This window comes from Lynx rufus, unplaced genomic scaffold (assembly GCF_022079265.1).
Source record: "Lynx rufus isolate CCGP_SWC_20201006 ecotype Redwood Valley unplaced genomic scaffold, mLynRuf1.p SCAF_8, whole genome shotgun sequence".
Lineage (NCBI taxonomy): Eukaryota > Metazoa > Chordata > Mammalia > Carnivora > Felidae > Lynx > Lynx rufus.
The window spans coordinates 47,699,284-47,719,527 of NW_025814896.1; positions in this window are offsets into that span (position 1 = coordinate 47,699,284).

The window sequence follows — 20,244 nt, forward strand, 5'->3', positions numbered from 1 at the left end:
AACTGAGCTCTGTCGTCCGGGGGCTCCGCAGCTCACCCTCCCTTTGTCCTCCAGCCTTCCCGCTTTCTGAGCAGAGCTGTTAACTTATGACCTCCCAGACGCTAAGTCGCGCTTGCTGTCGGAACACAGTCCATCAGGCCCCTCCGCTTTTGCAAGCCGGACTCGGGGGCTCTGCTTGGCCGGCGAGCCGCCCCTCCGCCCCGGCTCCCTCCCGCCAGTCCGTGGAGCGCGCACCGCCTCGCCGCCCTTCCTACCCTCTTCCGTGGGCCTCTCGTCTGCACTTGGGTCCGGTGACTCTGTTCTGCTAATCCTCTGGCGGTTTTCTGGGTTATTTAGGCAGGTGTAGGTGGAATCTAAGTGATCAGCAGGACGCGCGGTGAGCCCAGCGTCCTCCTACGCCGCCATCTTCCAGGAATTATTTTTAAATGGATGAGCTCATTTACTTTCCTTGATTCAGAATGAAGAAAATGTAATCATTGATGACTTTATTGAATCCATGCAGGACCATGTAACCAAGGATTTTCATGGTATTATGTTATAGCCATAGAAAGTGATGGATATAGGGTGAAGCTACACTGTTTTGAGGACATGTCCTGGAATTAAATTTCCCCTAATACATGGTATTGATTGGGTTTTATGTCTTGCTGAGAAAATAAATGTTGACAACTTTTGACTTAGTGATAGTAATCCCACTTCTAGAAACTTCTCTTAAGGACATAAACACAAAAGTATGGGAGATTTATGTAAGATGTCTTCATTGTTTATAACATCAGAAAAAATATCAAATTAAATCATTATAAATTTGTGTGATTATCATGCTGCTACAAAAAAATGTTACACAAATGTTATATATCACGGTAAAATTGTATAAACATATTTATATCTACAGTATGCTTAGAAACAGTCTAAGGGAGAATTAGCAAAAAATAATAATAAGCAAAATAGTTTACTAAAGTATCTTTGATGATGAGATGGAGGATGACCTTTTTGTTTTTTTCCTCATTTTTCTGCACTTTCTAATATTTTGACACTTATTTACTGGACACTCATTCTATGGTAGGCACACTGCCAGGTGCTGGGGATGCAGTAGGTGCTAAAGCAGAGCCTGGACTCCATGAAATTTGCCTTCTGGGGAAAGAGACAATAAGTCATTAAAAGAGTGGTATATATTGTGTACTTAGATGGGGACAAGCATTTTGCAGAAAAATTAAGCAAAGCAGAGTGACTTGGGGGGCTGATGGAAGTGGAGGTAAAGGTCACCATTTTAAGCAAAGAGGTGAGAAAAAGTGTTACTAAGAGGGTGATGTTTCCACCAGGACCTGAAGAGGGTAGGGTGTGACCTCTACAGACATCTGAGGGAGGAGTGTCCTTAATACAGGACCCTCAGGAGACAGCTTGTCTATTAAGGCTGGAGCACAGTGAGTGGGCTGTAGAAGAAAGGGAGATTAAGCTCAGAGGACAAGACCTTGGTCTCATAGGGAGACTTTGGCTTTGGTCCTAAGTGAAACAAATGCCTCAGGGGAATGGTAGCAGAGGAGGTACCCGCAGCAGGCTATATCCCTGAGGCCCTTCTGGCTTCCATGTGGAGGATGCACAAGATAGGAGTGACAGGGAGGTAAGGCAGGAGATGATGGAGCCCTGGGTGGTCATACTGGGGGTCTGATTCTGGTATATTTTCACAACTGAGTCAACAGATTTTGTTGCCAGATTAAATATGATTATGAAAAGAAGACCCAAAAATGACTCTGATTTTTTTAGGTGAACGCCTGAAGAATGAGATAGTGACAATGAAAAAGAGGAAGATAGACATGGAGGGGGCATCTGAGCAGTTCTGATTTGGAAATGTTAAGTTTAAGTGTCCAGTGAACATCCAGGTGAGGGTCTGCATAGTCAATCAGATATACAAGTCTTGAGCTCAAGGGAGAGTGCAGCCTGGTGATGCAAATGTGGGGTTTGCTAGGGTATAAGTGGTTTTCAAAGTCAGGAGACTGGATGGGATCACATGAAGAGTGAGTATGGTTAGAAGAAAAAAGCTGGCAATGGGAAGAAAAGGGAAAAAACTATGAGCCAAACTGGGAAGGGGAACCAAGAGGCTGAATGCTAAGTGTGGGAATTATTTAATGGGTAGGGTGTAATCGACTGCATCTGGTAATGTTAACAGGTCAAAAGGTGAGGACAAGGCCCTGACCATGCATTTAGTAGTGTGGGCATCATCAGCTGTTTTGCCTCTAGTACCTAATGCAGTGCCTGGCACTCAAGAGGTATGGGATATTTGACTGGATTGCAGGGGCATCTGAACTTGACTCATAGACTCTTGACTTGAGCATGTTCAAAAGAAAATGAGTGAAGAAAATGAGATTTATTTTAAAGAGGATCAAGGAAATGAAGTGGTACCTGGAAAGGAATATAGAGCTAAGACAGGGATTTCTCAGATGGGAGAAATGACAGGATGATTACATGATGCTGGGAATGACTCAGCAGAAGAAGAACTAAAAATATTCTACCAGTAACCATGGCAAATTATAATCTAACAGATTGCCAAGGCAAAGACATCCTAACCAGCATAAGACAAAAATGCAAGCTCAACAAGACAAGGCATGACAGTGTGAGCCAGTCAATAGTACTGAGAGGTGCAGTTTCCTGAATTCTGACCTTGGCTCTGCTCCTGACTTGCTGTGAACCTTGGATAGGTCATTTAGCTTCTCTGTGTCTCCGTTTCTTTAAGTATACAATGAAGGGTTGAGATCAGGCCCTTCCAACTCTCACATCCCGTAGTAACTCATTAAGCCCCGCCCCCCAGTAGGCTGTCAGTTTTTCACCATCACTGTGCAATCCAGAACCAAGGTAATGCAAGTTCATATCCATATTCTAAGTGTGTAACTAAAGTGCTGGTCTTAAACAGGAAAAGAGTTGAAGGCCTCTGTACTCAGTTGGGACACAAATCTTTGGAAGCAGCAAAGTTTTACACAACATCCTGCACAGTTTTCATAAAGATCTGAGATCAACATCATATGAAATGCAAATGTCAACTTTTGAGCCCCAAAGAGTTCAGAATGGGGTGAGGTCAGGTGAATGTCCAACTGGTGAACAAAGGCAAGACTGAGATTTAAAGGGCTCTTGTCTTGGAGTTATCAGAACTCTCTCCAAGAAACATTCATGGTTGATGTATGTTCTAATATGAGTAAAGAAAGATGGAGTTGAGGGGGAGGGGAAGACAACGGCTAAGAGACTCATTACATTTCATGTTGAATGGAAAAAGGATCGCTTTTATTATAGCTTTTCTATTGTTACTTGGCACTTAATACATTGCTAACTAATGTTTAATTTACTGATTTACTTACTGCTGCATGATCTTGAACAAGCCTCCTAACTTCTTTGAGAATCACTTCTCTCACTTCTAAAAGAGGCATCATATGAATGCGAAACAGGATTTTAGAAAAGATTAAAGTTTGGTGATTTGTATAAAAAAGCACTTTGGGAACTTTCAGGGCCATAGTACTCTAGCTCCATCTTTCAACAAATATTGATTATTCTAGGTGTTGGTTTTTATTAATGCAAACTGGAAACTTTGAATGAAGTTTAACCATAATTTGGCTTATTAAGTTTATTTACTTATTGAGAGAGAGAGAGAGAGAGAGCACGAACAGTGGAGGGGTAGAGAGAGAGGGAAAGAGAGAGAATCCCAAGCAGGCTCCATATTGTCAATGCAGAGCCCAATGTGGAGCTCCATCCCATAAACCATGAGATCGTGACCTGAGCTGAAAACAAGAGTTGAACACTTAACCAACTGGTGCACCCAGGTATTCCAACCATAAGTTTGGTTTAGAATTAGACACAAAAGTAACCAAATGGAAGCTCTCTGTATGTGGATCTAGAAAACAATTTTGAAACTCCATCAATAGAACATGTCAACCTGGGACATCTCTGCAAAGAGCCTCATCTTTTTGGGGTGGAATACCATGCATTTCTCTGGGTATCAGGTTCAGAATTACCCTACTGGTGGACCAGTTGTCAGATACTTCTTGGAGTATCCCAAGTTACTCTCCCCATCGTTGCCATTTGATGAGGGAAACACATTATGAAAGAACTCCCTTGATCCTGCTTTTTGGTCCACTTCCCTGAAACTTTTGTTCTGGCCCCTGTATCATGTAGAGAAAAATATGTACCTTTTCTGATGTGTACCTGACATTTCTCTATTCTATGAACTTGTTTTGGTGCAAAGCTTACAGAACAAAAGTTTAAGATTCAAATATAGGCCAAAAAATATTTACCAATATTTTAAAAGACACTTGACAGCTCCTTTGCAAATATATATATATATATATATATATATATATATATATATAAAGTGTACCAATTCTTCCCAACTTCTCATTAATTATAAGTTGATTATTCCAGGTATTATTCTAATCAAGTCCAGCCAATTTCTATAAAAGTTGAGCATTTCTTTTTTTTTTAAAAATTTTTTTTTCAACGTTTATTTATTTTTGGGACAGAGAGAGACAGAGCATGAACGGGGGAGGGGCAGAGAGAGAGGGAGACACAGAATCGGAAACAGGCTCCAGGCTCTGAGCCATCAGCCCAGAGCCTGACGCGGGGCTCGAACTCACGGACCGTGAGATCGTGACCTGGTTGAAGTCGGACGCTTAACCGACTGCGCCACCCAGGCGCCCCAAAAGTTGAGCATTTCTAACAGCAAGTATATTTAAGAGTTCAACTGAATAATATCAAATAATTTTTAGATACCCACTTTGTGAATATGAGTTAATAGGCAGAGTACATTTCTGAAACTTTCTCTGAACTCTCTCATTAAGATTATTTACTTAATATGTGAGAATTTCCCAAATGACTTTAAGGACAATTTGACTTTTTTCTAGGTGGGATAGGGAGAAAAACCAAGAAAACTTATTCTGCATCATCTCTATGCCACTTCTTAGAGACATCACTGGGGACATTTATATTCTTCCAAAGTCTCTCCTTCCTTCCCAGTGCACATCCCTTTTATCCTTTGATACCCAGCTAAATAACTCAGCTAAAAAATTATCTCATTCATTAACTCAGAAAGTTTTACAGAGCACATCCTATGTTCTAAGTGCCATGTTAGAATGGGGACCAAGATAGCATATACATGGTCAGGGCAGCAGGCAATGATGTCACAGCTTGCTGCCCTAAGGTAAGTTTGAGAGGGGAGATAATTGTAAGATACCTTGGGGAGCTGAAGACTAGGGAGAGTGATATTGAGCTCAAAACCTGAAAGATATGCCGGAATTCATGATGGAATTTGGACCCGTAAGATGTAGAGTGGGGACAGGGCTTAGATGTGCAAAGGCTCCAGTGTAAAGGCAAGCCAGCACATGCCTGCCACTGCATGGAGCCATTGGTGTAGCCATTTTGGGGTCTGATTTGGAATGTGAGGACAGGTGACTGGGAGGTGGGCAGGGACAGATTCTGGGAGCCCCAAAGGCCATATTAAAGAGACTGAACTATCCTGAGAAAAAGAAATCAGAGAGGAATAAAGCAGGATGTGGTCACCATAATTCAGACAAAGGTTGGGAAAAACAATCTAGTGGTGGTAGTGGCAGAAATGAATACAGAGAAAACTAACTGATTTAAGAGCTAGAGAATAGAATTGCCACAGCTTGGGGATGGATTGGTCATATTCATGCCTCGGGTATCGGGGACCATTCATAGGAAGGGGCAGTTTAATGGTCTAAGATGCTGTGTTCTGCGATGACCATTTTAAATTGGATGTACCTGTGGGTAATAACACTGACCCCGTGAGTAAGACAAGCGATTGTGTTGTCTTGTCACAGTACCTGCACCCTGTCCAAGCCAGCAGTCATCCACAGCTATTAATTTTAAATGAGTAAATGAATGGATGAATCCAGGTGAATATGGTTTGCTGACATTTTTATACAGTTTTATATAGAGAGATCTAAGCCTGGCATGAGAGCTGTGTGAAGCCTCAGGAGTCAACATCACTGAGAGGGTGTGTGTGTGTGAAAAGGAAAGACAAACATAAACAGAGATTAGAGATTGACATTGAAGGGGTCAGCATAGGAAGGGGAAGAGGCAGAGTGAGAGGGGCAGCTAGAGGTGGGGGAGGAGAACCAGGAGTCAGAGAATCCCAAATGCTTCAGAGAGGACACTGAAGGTAAAAACTGAGAGGGGCCATTAAGTTTAGTAATACAGACATTGTGATGATCTCTGTGGAAATTGGTTAGGATAAGGTTAACAGAGTCTTGTACTTCAGATCTGCCTTTCTATCCATGACTACGGACAGCAAGTAGCCATCTGTTATAGAAACAATGTGAAAGGAGTAGCCAAACCCCTTTAACACATCACATTTTAGAGGGAGAGCAAGAGAGAGGAACACATTTGTCTCTTGCACCTCTGTCTTAACCTAATGCAATTGCCTCTGGCTTTCCAGAGGAACCAAGAAGCTCCCATGTTTCTGAGAAAAGGCAAAGCCATGTAGAAGTCCAGAGGGTACAGTTGGGCATGTTTTTTAGTTAATTTTTTTGTAGTTGAATAATGTTGGCAAAATTGTTTCCAAGTCACTCAAACACAGATTGAGAAGCTGAGTATTTTGCTGATGGGTAGCAGTCTGCTGTGATGACATCACATGACTTGTGTCACCATTTAAAAGATAAAGCAAGTGGTTAATTCTATGCATATTGAAAAATATGCTTCTCCTCAAAAAAAATAATGAAGTATGGAGAAATACAATTGGTTCTAACCTAGAGACTCTTTGGCAAACTTGATAATCTAAGTTAGTGGCTGCCTAGTGCAACCTTAAAAATAAAATAGTACAGGAAAAAAATTCCATTCTTAACTAGCATTTATCTTTATCTTTTTGCCTAATTGTATTTTTTTAAATGATGAACAGGATTAGCTCTAGAGAAATGTAAATGTAGTAGAAAAACAATGCCAGGATTTGGAACGATACCATATGTCTGAACCAGAATCATTTCCAAAAAATAACTCTCCTGTGACTTCCTATATTTCTTTGTTTCTGGGCTGTATAAGAGAATGTTTTTGTAAGAGCAAATATGTAAAATGAAACAGGAATGACTATTGGCTGACCCAGGAATTTTCTCCCAGCAAGTGCATGCGGTGGGACTTCAGACTTCTTTAACTAAACCGAGTGCTACACCATGAGATCATGAAGCCAATTAAAAATGTGTTATATGATCACTATGTCAAGTCTCCTCATCTCTCCTGAGATACAATGGTGGAATAAAAGGGGAAAAATAAGCACATGTTGAAGTAGAACCATTTCTTCTGTGATGCAAAGCAGAAAACCAGAATAGTACTGAGTGGGTGCAGAACCACAGGATCTCTGAAGTTGAGAACAGGATGACGCCATGGGGATTCATCAAAGTATATTCTTCTGTTAAGGCTGCTTGATGCTACACCAACATGATTCACAGTCCTGTGTCAAATTGATAGTGGTCATTAATCAACACAAACATTCTTCTTCAATTTTATTTTCCCAAATAAATATTTCTTGAAATACTTTACCTTTTGGCTTCCATGATTCATGATCTTCACATTACTCTGCCCTCTCTTGTTACTCTGTCTCATCTCATTTCTTGCCCTCTCTTTCTATGTCTCCTAAATGCAGAATAGTTCCCCCACTCTTCCTGGCTGACCTCATCCAGTCCATTGGTTTAATACAATATAAATGGTTGATGAATTCGCAACCTATCTCTCTGATATTGCCTCTTCCTAGACCTTGCATACTTTATATATCAAGATGTGGATGTTATCTTTGATGTCAGAAAATCTGGCTTACTTACCTCCAGACAGATGTGAAACTGGCCACTTCATCTGTACCACTGATTGAAGACCTCATCATTTCCCACTTGTGTGACTAAGTAGATTCCAACTTCTGCTTCTTGACTCTTCACAATACAATCTCCCCTGCAGCAGCAGAGTAAACTTTTGATAATAGAAATCAATCTGAAATCTACCAATGACTTCTTCTAAAACATAAAATAAATCCTAACACCATTCCCTCAGGATATGCTCCTCTCTGTGCCCCCCACCACCTCATCTCAGACCACTCTTTGATTCTACACTCCGGCAATGCTAATGTGCCCTCAAGCCTGGGACATGCCCTGTGCCAGGCTTGTTTCAGCCTCCAAGTCTTTGCATGAATGGTTCTCTCTACTTGCCATGCTTTTTCTCAGTGTGTGGTATTCTAGCACAGTCACTCAGAATCAGCTTAAAGATGACCTCAGAAAGACCTTCTAGAGTTGTCCCTCCCATCATGTCCCTCTGTTTCAGTCTCTGCCCAAACCTTATTTTCCCAATGTTCAGTTATGTATTGATTTGCTATGATCTATCTGCAAGGGGGTGTACTGTATGAAGAGGTGCCTTGTTTCCTATAGGGTGTAGGACAGACCTTATTTGTATAGCTCTATAAATATTTGTTGAATAATTGATTGACTTGATATCCCTCATGGACCCTGCTTCTTGGGGCTTACCCAAATAAAATGTTGAAGACTTGGACTTAATTCAATATGACCATTGAAATTCCAAGAAGTTGGAATAAATATCAAGTTACATTTGAAGGTGTTTTCTCTAATTTAATAAATGAATCTCAGACTTGTGTTTCTGAGCAGAAGTCATTCCAAATTTCAAACTGATTCCATTTTTTATTTGCACTCCTATCCTACCTCTCACTTCATGTATCTGAGAGTCAGGAGAAAATCCATCAACTCTGAAATTGGCTTTCTTTTCCTCTGCATCACTCATAGAAGTGATGAATACAAATTATTTTGATGAAAAATGATGCAGTATAAAAAAGCATTTCTCCCCAACATACTGTTATTACCAATTTGACTGAATTTAACCTTTAATCATGCATTAAATCAAGTTTATTGAAGTATGTGATAAAGAGCAGATTAGTGCTCGCCTGGGCCAGTGATGGGGTGAAGGTTGACTGCAAACTCCAAAAATGCTTTCTGAGGTTATGGAAATGTTAGTTTTATTGGGGTGGTATTTAGACGACTGTAATGCATTTGTCAAAACTTATCCAACTGTATACTTAAAATGTATATGTTTATTGTATGCAAATTATACCTTAATAAAGGTAATTTTTTTTAACCTATAAAAATTACTCTAGATCAAGAACTCTTCCCAGTATCTTATGTTGATTAATATCTCAGAACTAGTACATTACACAGCATGTATTTGAACAGAGCTGCTCAGCTACAGACAAATCATGATCTTAATCCTATATAAAACTATCACCTAAGAAGTCTTTTTTTTCTTTCTATTTGAGTCAGAAAAAAATATTTCTTTATCTTAATCCATATGTATAGTTTTCACCTGGATATATTTCTTGAACAAAGTGTCTGTCTTAGCTTGGTTTCCCATAAAAGCAGAACCCAAGCTAAGGATTTGGATATAAGTGGTTAATTTGGGATGAGATCCCAGTGAACCCAAATTTGGTGTGGGAATGGGAATGTGAGACAGGGCGAGAACAGAAGACACCATATGGTGAGTTGAAGATCAGTGACCATACCAGGCACATGGGTTCAGTCTTGGGGGACACCTCTGGGAGAAGGTGTAGAACACACCTGGGAGTTGTCCCACCTGAAAGAGGAGGAGGAGGGAAAATTTATTCAGACTCCACTCACTGAAGTCGGCTCCTGGGACAGAAACTCTACTGAAATTTCCTTTTTCCCAGCTCATAAAGCTGAGCATGCTTTGGGAACAGAAAAGGCTGTCAGGGAATGAGTCAAAGCCACTTGTACTAAGAAGCTGCTAGGCTTTGGTACAGGGACACAGTGGGTGCTAAGAGGTTGTGGTGAACCACGATAATGACTGTTAAATATCTCTACTTGCATATGAAAAACCCATGCAAAGCTTTCTTGTTTGGGGTTTCATTTGTTCTCCTTTCTCTACTATAATGGTTGATTAACTCTCTGTGGTGTTTTTATTACTTTAAATTAAGATGCCAACATTAATCATAGTCAAAGGTAATGACTTACACTAATTATATTTATAAAATCCTTATGTTTACATGAGAATGTCACTTTAATTTATTAAGCCCCATTACAGGCCAGATACCAAAATCAAGTGCTTTATTGGCTTAATTGTCAAAGCAAACCCAGGCTGAGGATGAGAACTAAGGATGAGGAACTAATATTTTGGAAGTTTAAGGAATTGCCCAGGTTTTGGAATTGGCAAACATGGCCAGAGTCCAAAGCCAGGCTGCCTTTGCTCAAGCTCTCAACCACTAGTCTCTGTGCTTGTTCTAATGTTCAACACAGAAGCACACTACTACTTCCCCAGTGAGCATCCCAATCTCAAAACCAGAACATCCATGATGTACACAGTCAAAGACAATGTCAGTGGGCATGAAATCAGAGCAAAGACAGAGTGCTTAGAGAAACTCAAAATGTGTGAAAGCAACTTACATAAATCCTGTCAAGACTCTCTCCCAATGTTTACAAGGAAAAATTCATTTTCTTCTCTGATAATATGATAACAAAGGAATTAGCCAATACCACAACCAATTATAATAAGGATTGTTTTTAGCATACAAATCACAGAGAACTTACTCAAACATTAGCTTTTAGAGGGAGTAGGGTCTGAGGAATTGGGCCCTGGCACTAATCACATGTGCTATAAACAACTGAGTATCCCAACCAGTGGACACTCACAGAATTTATTCTCTTCAAACCTCGTGCCCTATCCAACACTGTTGGCCAACTCATTTATCTTCACATTTTTGCTCAGTGGTCCCCATGGCACCATATTTTCTTTGATTTTTCTTCTCTCTCTCCACCTATATATAATATAATAGCAGGACTGGATAATTAGTCCAGAGAAGTGGAGGGGGGGGGGGCGTGGGATAATTCTGTTGTTATAACTCTTTTCCTTTCTTTTTTGTTTACTATACTTTGCAATGATTCTCCTTTCCATCCTGGGATACACAATTAATTGTCCCCCTTCCCTGATTCACTTTCCCATCCTCTTCTTGTATTTCCTGGAATCATTCAAACAAGCCACTTACACTGCTTACACTAGCCTAAGACAGTGTATCAACACTACAAAATCAAGTATACCTTATCCCAACTCCACAAATAGATTTTCAGATTCCTGAGGGCGGGGCCCAGCTTTGAAAAGGTTGTGCCATCCATATGTAGCCTAGAGCACCATACAGTAGATCCACAAGTGGTCCTGTGATTTTATTAAAAGCTCTGTGAATTAGAACATTACATTTTTTTCACAGCACTTTGGGTTAAAATACAACATCTAATAGACCACACCAACAGGAGAAGCCTGCTGTGGGAATAGTGGTCATGAACTGGTTCTTGGTCACAATCCCATCTGCAAGTGAACAGCATCCCAGGTGGGTGGTATGAATGACCCAGGGAAGAGATGGCAGCCCTAGAGTATATTATTGAGGGAACCACAGAGGTGGCTGTAGGGCACTAAGAAACTTTTACTGTTTTTCTTTTTGCATGGGCTGCTGGACAACTCAAATCCAAATTCAGTGGCTCAATTCTAGCAAAGCGTTGACTGCATTCCATGTATTTTTCTACCTCATTTCCAGTTGTTGCTTATTTCCCCCTCTATCCTATATATTCCATTCCTTTTCTTATTGGTTTTTATCCTGGATATGGTATGATAAAAGGAGCCCCTGTTCCTGTGTGTTGTTGAGAATATGGGTTCCCCAGAAAGGAGGGAGTGTCAGGTCCCAGGACTGCTGAGAGGCAGCGCTGGGACTCATTTCTGGATCATTGACCCACATCACTGGACTGGTTTCTGCCATGCCCAAGGGTCCATTTTCTGCCTGCTTGACAATTCCACCTAATCTGAACAGGGATTTGAGCCTGAGAACACGTGCAAAGAATGACATTCACATGCAATTCAGTCAATGTTAGAAGTCTTAGAACAATCCGGGTGGCCTGCGATTTCACGGTCAGCTCTCTTTTGAGAGCTTAATGGTTTCCAGCTGTGGCCTCTGAATGCCCAGCCTCTAGAAAGCCACAGATTGATGGATCCTGGGCTTCAAGATCCATACTTGGCACCAAATTTTCAAAGGAGGGATGCTGGAAATAACTGCCCTCACAAATTGGGAGAGACACTTAGGGAGTTTGCAATAGTAAATGTTGCCTGTAACTCATTATCAAAATTTAATTGTATTCTTTTTTTAAAGGAGGCTACATGCTCAACATGGGGTTCAAACTCATGACCCCAATATCAACACTCGCATGCTGTACCTGACTGAGCCAGCTAGGTGCCCTCCCATAATCAAGATTTAGAAAAAGGAAACTCCTTTGACTAATAAGAATTAAGTCTCTTCTAAGTCTTTTCACTTTTCTTTCCTCAAGGCTAATGTTATGAACACTGACAATATGACCTGTGCCATTTAATGAGTATGTTCTAAAATTCTTTTTTCTGTCCCTGGAAAGTACCTTCTTATTCACATCATTTATAGCCTGCTTTACAAGTATTTTGACATATCAGGTGGTTTGAATATTCCTTAATATGCAACATTACTTTTTAAAAAATTTGTTCTTCCTAAGGGCACATGGATGGTTCATTTGGTTGAGCATCCTATTCTTGATTTTGGCTCAGGTTATTATCCCAGGGTCATGGGATCCAGCCTTGTGTTGGGCTCTGCACTGAGCATGGAGCCTTCTTGAGATCCTCTCTCTCTTTCTTTCTCTCTCTCTTTCTCTCTCTCTCTCCTGCTGCCCCTCCCCCCACTCATGCTTTCTCTCTCTCTCTAAAAAATAATTTAAAAAAACATTAAAAATATACTATTCCTTATTGATGTGTCCTGATACCATCATCAAAGAGCTGATTGATTTTCATATTGATAAGTTATACTTGGAAGTAATACTGACTTGGTCCTAAGTTACTTGAACTGTAAGATTGGAAGTAGGCAGGAGCCCAGTTGCAAACAGAGAAAGGAGTTTTGATTTATTCTAGGAGAGATGGTCATTTTGTGATAGGGGAAGGAAGGGATCCAATCTGTGATTCCATAAGTCAAGTTGATTCCCATAACTCCTGTGGGTAAATGGAATGACTGGTGCAAACCAGAGCGGGAAGCCAGGAAACAAAGTGGGAAGTCAGTGCATGGAAGAAAGTGTAGTGGCTGGGAGATGAATGGCAGCACAAGGTAGAGAGAAACATGCAGCTTAACAGGACCAACTAGCTATAAGGCATTTCCTAATAGAAGTCACAAAGTGTCCAGACGCCATAGAAATCTGGACAGTAGCCAGCCTAATCTCATTTTGTAGTTCTAGGCACAAGTGAAGGAGCAGGAGATGACAGGAGGGAAGAGAGAGGGAGGGAATGGAGAGAAAGGAGGTAGAGAGGGAGACAAAGAAAAGAAGAGGGAACAAGAGAGGGAGAAGTAATGGGAGTAAAGGAAGAGAGGGGAAAGGGGGAAGAGAAGAAGAAAGGAATGGGGAAGAGTGGGAAGAGAACAGAGAAGGGAGCAGAATCCTGAACTCAGAAGGACTTTGCAGACTGGCAAAGCCTCAACCCTCTCACTGAAGGCTCAGAGGTTTGGCGGCTTGCTCAAGCTCACACAGCTGCCCAGAAGCACACTCATGATTCAGTATTTGGTCTGATGTGAATTTCACGACAGTCCAATAAGTCACATTCCCCATGGCTTACTTTGTGTTAATATTAGAATTGTTTGTGTGTGCCTGGAATACACATTAGCTGACAAGAAAGGAGAAGACCTGCAAGGGTGTCAGATGGCAGAGGAAAAGAGACTCAACGTAGAAGCAGATCTGATGAGCCTTTATGCAGAGTCCTGGTTTGGGATAACACCAAGGAAGACTCAAGCCAGAAACAAAGACCATGTTTCTTATCCTCTTCAACCTACAAGGAAAAGGAACCCATGTTAGTGGAGGGTTTGCCATCTGCAAGCCAGCAGAGATTCATACACATTGCCTCATTCTAAGGCCAGAAATGTGAGGTCCTATAACTTTCTTCCTGATGACATGGCTAGTAGCAAATTTGAAAGATAAAACTTTAAAAGAGGTGAGGCATGCCTGTGGAAAATGAAAGGAGGGAGTTTGTTCAGAGTGTAGAGGCAAATGGAGGCAGAATCAGAAGGGAGAGCTCCCTGTTGCATGATCTTCCCTTACAGAGAGGCTGGGCCTTGCCTCTCTTTTATGCCAAGTCTGGCACATGAGGATTTCAGAGCCCGCTCAGATGGGAGTATTTGAGTTTCAATAATGAGAGGGTTCAAATGGCCTGTGAAGTACAAAGACAGCATATTTTGAACCCCACTGCATCATGGGATGACCTCCAGGTGAGATTTATATACAAACGGAATGAAACCAGGGCAACTCTGTGATGAAAAGGGAATTCAGCCTATGAGATAGTGGGATCAACTCAGTATGTTTCTCACAAAGCGCCCTTGTGGCATCATAAACTGGCTCCCAAGAAGCAGGTGGGAAGGATCACTGACCATTGACAGCTCCTAAGCATAGGCAGAGCCCACCCCCTTTTCCCCAAGTGGGAAATCACTATGCTTTGCGGTATAATTTGATGGGAGGATTTTTATCTGGACAGGTCACCCTGGCCTCAGATCTGTGATCTCAAAAAGTCAGGAACAGTCCTATCCTGCTGTTAGACAGAAATCATTATGTTTGATCCACACGGTCAGTTTGGCAAATCTACTCAATTCTAAAACTTCCCAATGTTTCTGTCTAGTGTGAGGTGGTAATTGAGGGGATTACAGCAAGGCCAACCCTCTCTCTGCTGCTCCCAATGCTGTGTAACCTCCATGGTGTCTGCCCCCTCCCTGCCAGTGCCTATTCTCCTTTCCCGCAGATAGGTGGGAGATGGCACTTGATTGCATTTGCCACATACTAACTGCACCCGCCACATATAGGTTGCGTGAATTTCTTTTACTTACCTACCTACTTATTTATTTATTTATTTAGAGAGAACATGAGCAAGGGAGGGGAAGAGAGAGGGAGAGAGAGCATCCCAAGCTGGCTCTGTACTGTCAGTGTGGAGCCTGATGTGGGGCTTGAAGTAAAAAACTGTGAGATCGTGACCTAAGCTGATGTCAAGAGTCGGATGCTTAACTGACTGAGCCACCCAGGTGCCCCTCCTTGTAGTGTGAATTTCAAATGTGTTTCAAAGACACTGGGTTTGTGCAATGGAATCTGAAATCAAGGGTTGTTTAGAACACCTTTACTGTTAAAGCTTATTTCTTAGAATATTTTCTTTCTATGTATGTGTGCTGGTTTCTTTGCTAGCTTGGTTTCATGGAGACCCACCTGAAATCATTTTAGGCCCCAGTGTCTGAGTCCCAAATCTTTTCAAAGTTTCCAGCTTCTCCAGAATGTAAAAGTTTCTCAGAATTATGGGGTTAAGTTTCAGAAATAGGAAAATATTGCAAAGCTATGTAGAGTTGCAACTGCTCCACCAAGAGTAGATAAAGGACTGATTGAATCATTTTAAAGCTAAACAGACTCATGGAAATTTCCTGCATGCCCATGAAGCAATGGAGCCATGGTGACCCAAGACAGAGACTAGTAGTGAAGAGAAATGTTTGTACATATCTGTAGAAGTTACTGGAGCAGAAGGAGAAAATTAGGAAGTTTCCTCAAAGTTGGCTGCTTAGCTCCATGTTGGGGTGAAATCTACATGCAGACTCACCAAGTCCTACTGAAAATGGGGGAAGGGGACATGTAACATAGAACAGGGCTGGTTGACATTCAACTATCTTTTGTAATTTGGGGTGAGTCTGTGAGTCAGTCAGTCAGAACTCTCATGTGAGTGGCCAACTAGTTGTGTGCTCTGCCTAGAGGGAGCTGTGTGTACCCATTTACACTGGAGTTTTGTGAACAAGAGGCTTTGTCTTTTGTGGGTGAGGGGAAGCTGTCACTAACATGGAACCTGATACATTAGACAGCCCAAGAGAGTTGGGGCAGATGCAGAATTTTAATGAGAGATTGACAGGCTGAGATGAGGATGTGTGACTCAGATGAAGGGTCCAGAACCAAGTGGTGAACAGACAGGACCTGCTGAAATCACACAAAAGGGACTTGATAAAGGCATATTTCAGCTGCAAGAACTACTACAGGTTGGCAAGCAACTCCAGGGAGTAAAGTAACAGAGTAGGGAGAATCTGAGGCCGGGGCCTGGGGTAGCACCATGGATAGCTTCCCTGGGCACAGTTGTCTGAAACAAGATGTTAAGGATCCTGAAGCTCTGACTGGGCCAGGCTGGCAAGACTATGATTGATTAATGATGTCTGCCATGGACATGGAGGTTATGTAGTGTAATGTTTGCAACATGTTTGCCTTTGTTAATTTAAGTCTGATCTTCATGCACCAGAAGGCGTGTATGTCAACCAATTTGCACCTGAGGGATTTAGGTCTCTGAAATAGACAGAGATACTCTCCTGTGTGCTCATTATTCTTTCCATCAACCTCTTCCCTCCAAATTCCAGTGATACTCTCCTGAGTATGCCTTCTTAGGGTCAGGGGAGGTTCCTGAGAGTTGGAAATTCCACTTTCCCTAGTTAGTGACCTTCAGATGCTGCTGCTTGGAGCTGAGTAACCATGGTACCCTTTCTAACTCCAGAGCTCAACTACAGAGCTCAACCTGGACTATGGTTCTGGAAAAATCTGTGCCTTCTATTCACCCTTGACTAGAGATCATAGGCAGCACATGACCATCATGTAGAAATGCCATCTCTTAAAGACCCCAGTCCACTTAAACTATTTCCTTTCCCATTGTGTAAAGCTTTCTATGACCTCCAGGACCCTGCATGGATGCCACAACCGTGGGGCATGCAAGCTGGGGATGTCACACATAGAAGTATTTTTCTGAACATTAGCAATGTATTTTTGATTCTGACACACATCATATGAAGACTTCTGTACTGTGGAAATGTGACATGACCACACTCAGAGCAAGTCTATTACTGGGGAATGTGGAACTCCTTGGCCTGGAAACACCCACAGTATTTTAGCCTGTAAAAGAATTTACAAGCCAAACATAGGACTCTTTGTTCCTGTGTTACCCCATCCATGCAGATAGTGAGACTTCCAGGTTGGGCCAGGATCCTCCCTTTCCTTCCTGCCATCACCTTGAATCTTAGCCCATGGTATTCAAACACAGTTGAATTTCTTGGCTACCCCAGGCAACCAAAGTGATAGGATTTTTTCTTGAGGACCTGCTTCCTTAGTTCTCCTGTCTATAGCATTATACTCCAGAGACCCTAACCCAGCCTTCACCACCAGCAACCAGCAACACCACACAGGACATGTTTACTTTCAAAATGGCCCTCTTTCAATAATTTCTTCATCTTTGACTGTTTCATCTGAAGTGCCTAGTGATTTTGTGCTGGTTGCTGGGAGAGCAACTACTAACTGTTCACCCTGAGGAGCTAATGACAGAAGGTGTAACATCTCCCAGGACTTCAAATTCCAGAAAGGAAAGTGAAGAAGAAATAAATTACTAATGGTGAATTTTCCAGTTCAATGGCACTTGAGTGTGAAAAGATTTCTTCCCTCCTCTCCCACTGCACACATAGAGACCTCAGTTACACGCTGTAGACTTGAATACTTAAGCCCTAATGTTTTCTGAATGCCTTCCCTGTGTCAGGCCCCCATTTGGGCCTATTTGTTTAGTCAATAATCTTAATCCCTGTGAGGTAGGTGTTATCATTCTTATTTTACAAATGAAACAGGTGCATTTCAGTGGAACTAAATGGCTTCTACCAAGTCACACAGCTACTGGGTGGCAGAATTAGCTTCCACACTCATTTTTCTGATGCAAACACCAGTGATGATTTTATGTTACTATCGTGGTACCAATGGAAATTCCACCCTTCTATATAGATCTGCCCTCACCACCTGATGCTCTTTCCCCAGATCTCTGTCCTACCCAGTGGGGAGACTGGCAGAAGTTAAGCTTTACTCATTTCAGATGCCTAATTCCTGGACCATATACCAAACTCTTGGTTGTCGACCTCAAAGCATCGTGGACCTGGCGCAGTGAAGGAACTGAGAGAAAGAGATGACAGTATAGCAAGGCACAGGGGACCCCGAGCCAACAACCCGAAGCATCAAGATTTATTGTACATCTTCTTATATACGTTTTCACGAAAAATAGATCAGCAATGATTAACAACAGAAGTTTAGCAAAATATGTCAACAATGTACATCTGATTCAGCTATCGTATGTATCTTGCGTATGAGAGCAGTCTTGCAGATACATATGTTCCGATAAGAATCTTTTTTTTTTTTTTAATTTTTTTTTTCAACTTTTATTTATTTTTGGGACAGAGAGAGACAGAGCACGAATGGGGGAGGGGCAGAGAGAGAGGGAGACACAGAACCGGAAACAGGCTCCAGGCTCTGAGCCATCAGCCCAGAGCCCGACGCGGGGCTCGAACTCCCGGACCGCGAGATCGTGACCTGGCTGAAGTCGGACGCTTAACCGACTGCGCCACCCAGGCGCCCCCCGATAAGAATCTTTATGATAGAAGCAAAGACAAAGAAGGGAGTGAATGCACTGTGCTATATACAGCTGGCTTCCTTAAGCAAAACATCCCTATCTGCATACTAAAGAACAGACCACATTTTCCAAGGGCAATTCACTCAAGTCCTTTCAGTATATTTTAACCTTACATTCTCGAGTTTTCTCAGAGATCTTGGAGCACAAATGAATATGCACCTATGGTCATTGTGGTGTTCTGTTTCCCACACTTGGTGAACGTTTGCTCAGGAAATTAAAAAAAGTTAGCAAACATGTATTAGTTTCTTGTGGCTGTTCTAACAAATTACCATCAGTCTTGCGACTTAAAACAACAAAAATGTATTCTCTCACAGTTCTGGAGACCAGAAATTCAAAATCAGTTTTACTGAGACTAAGTTAACATGTTGGCAGGGTCGTGTTACCTCCAAAAGTTCTTGGAGATAACTTGCCTCTTCCAGCTTCTGGTGGCTCCTGGCATTCCTTGGCCCATGGCCACATCACACCAATCTCTGCCTTTGTGGTCACATGCCTCCTTTTCTATGTGTATTTCAAATCTCCCCTGTTTGTCTCTTACAAGAATACCTGTGATTGCACTGGAGGCCCATCCAGATTACCTAGGATTATCTCCCTATGTCAAGATCATTATTTACATCTGCAAATACTCTACCATATAAGATTGCACACACAATTTATGGAAGTAGACATCTGTATTCAGACTGCCATACACAAAGATCAAGCCTTTAGAGGCCTTTGTTTGAGGCTGGGAGTGCTGGTCCAGTTACTAATAAGGTTATTGTTCACACCGGAAGAGAGGTGGATGATGATCTCATTCCTTTCAGAGAGATGGACATGCCACAAGTCAGCTGCCCTGGTCTTCAACAGGAGTGGCCTCCCTGCATTCATGAGAAAAAGCTCTATTCAGGAGTTCTTCACCACTTCTCAGTGGGGTGGGATGGGACAATAATCTCAGGTCTCCAAGGCCTCAATTCCCTCATCTATAAAATAGGAATATAAAAGTACCAAACACCCAGCTTGGTCATGAGGATTACATGACAGGGACCATAAGTCTAGGATATGCAGAACGCTAGTTACTATTCTTGATCTTATGGTTGGCTAAGTCTCGTGGGAGCTCTGTGGAGGAATCCATGCTTTTCAAAAATTTCTTAATTCATTCCCAATTTCTTACCAGTATCTCTGGCTGGTCAATGGCCCAAGAGTAAAGGGAAATGAAAGGTCAATGAAACATCCTTTTGTACTCACATTTGTCTTTTAATAACTTTGGATTTATTCAGACAAATTCAGTTGATCATGCAAGATGTTTTCCTCCTCACTGGAAGCCAAGTAGGTACTAAAATAAGGAAGGAAGTCTGCTTTCAAAACTTGTAAGTGACCTCTGAGAGAAATATTGAACTTTGGTGTGCTTCAGCCATGTAGCCAAAAAAGGCATGGATTATTTTCTTTTGCAACATTAATTGTTCCCCTTTTGTGGGCCAAAGTTGGAGTTTTCTTCCTTAGTGGAAAAGATAATTTGACAGGTCAGATTTTGTTGAAACTAACTAAACAAAAGGAGATGAAAGCCTTCACTGCCGAATTAAGAATTTAAAATTATTTCCTAGCTACAACCAGCACTTCCCTCTCTCTATTTCTGTCAGAGTGGCAAATAAACAGTTCCTTCAGATGTCATTGATGTCACCTAGAGGAGAAGGTCTCTGCGCAGACTTGCCGTCATCATTAAGTGTCGTCAGGTACTTA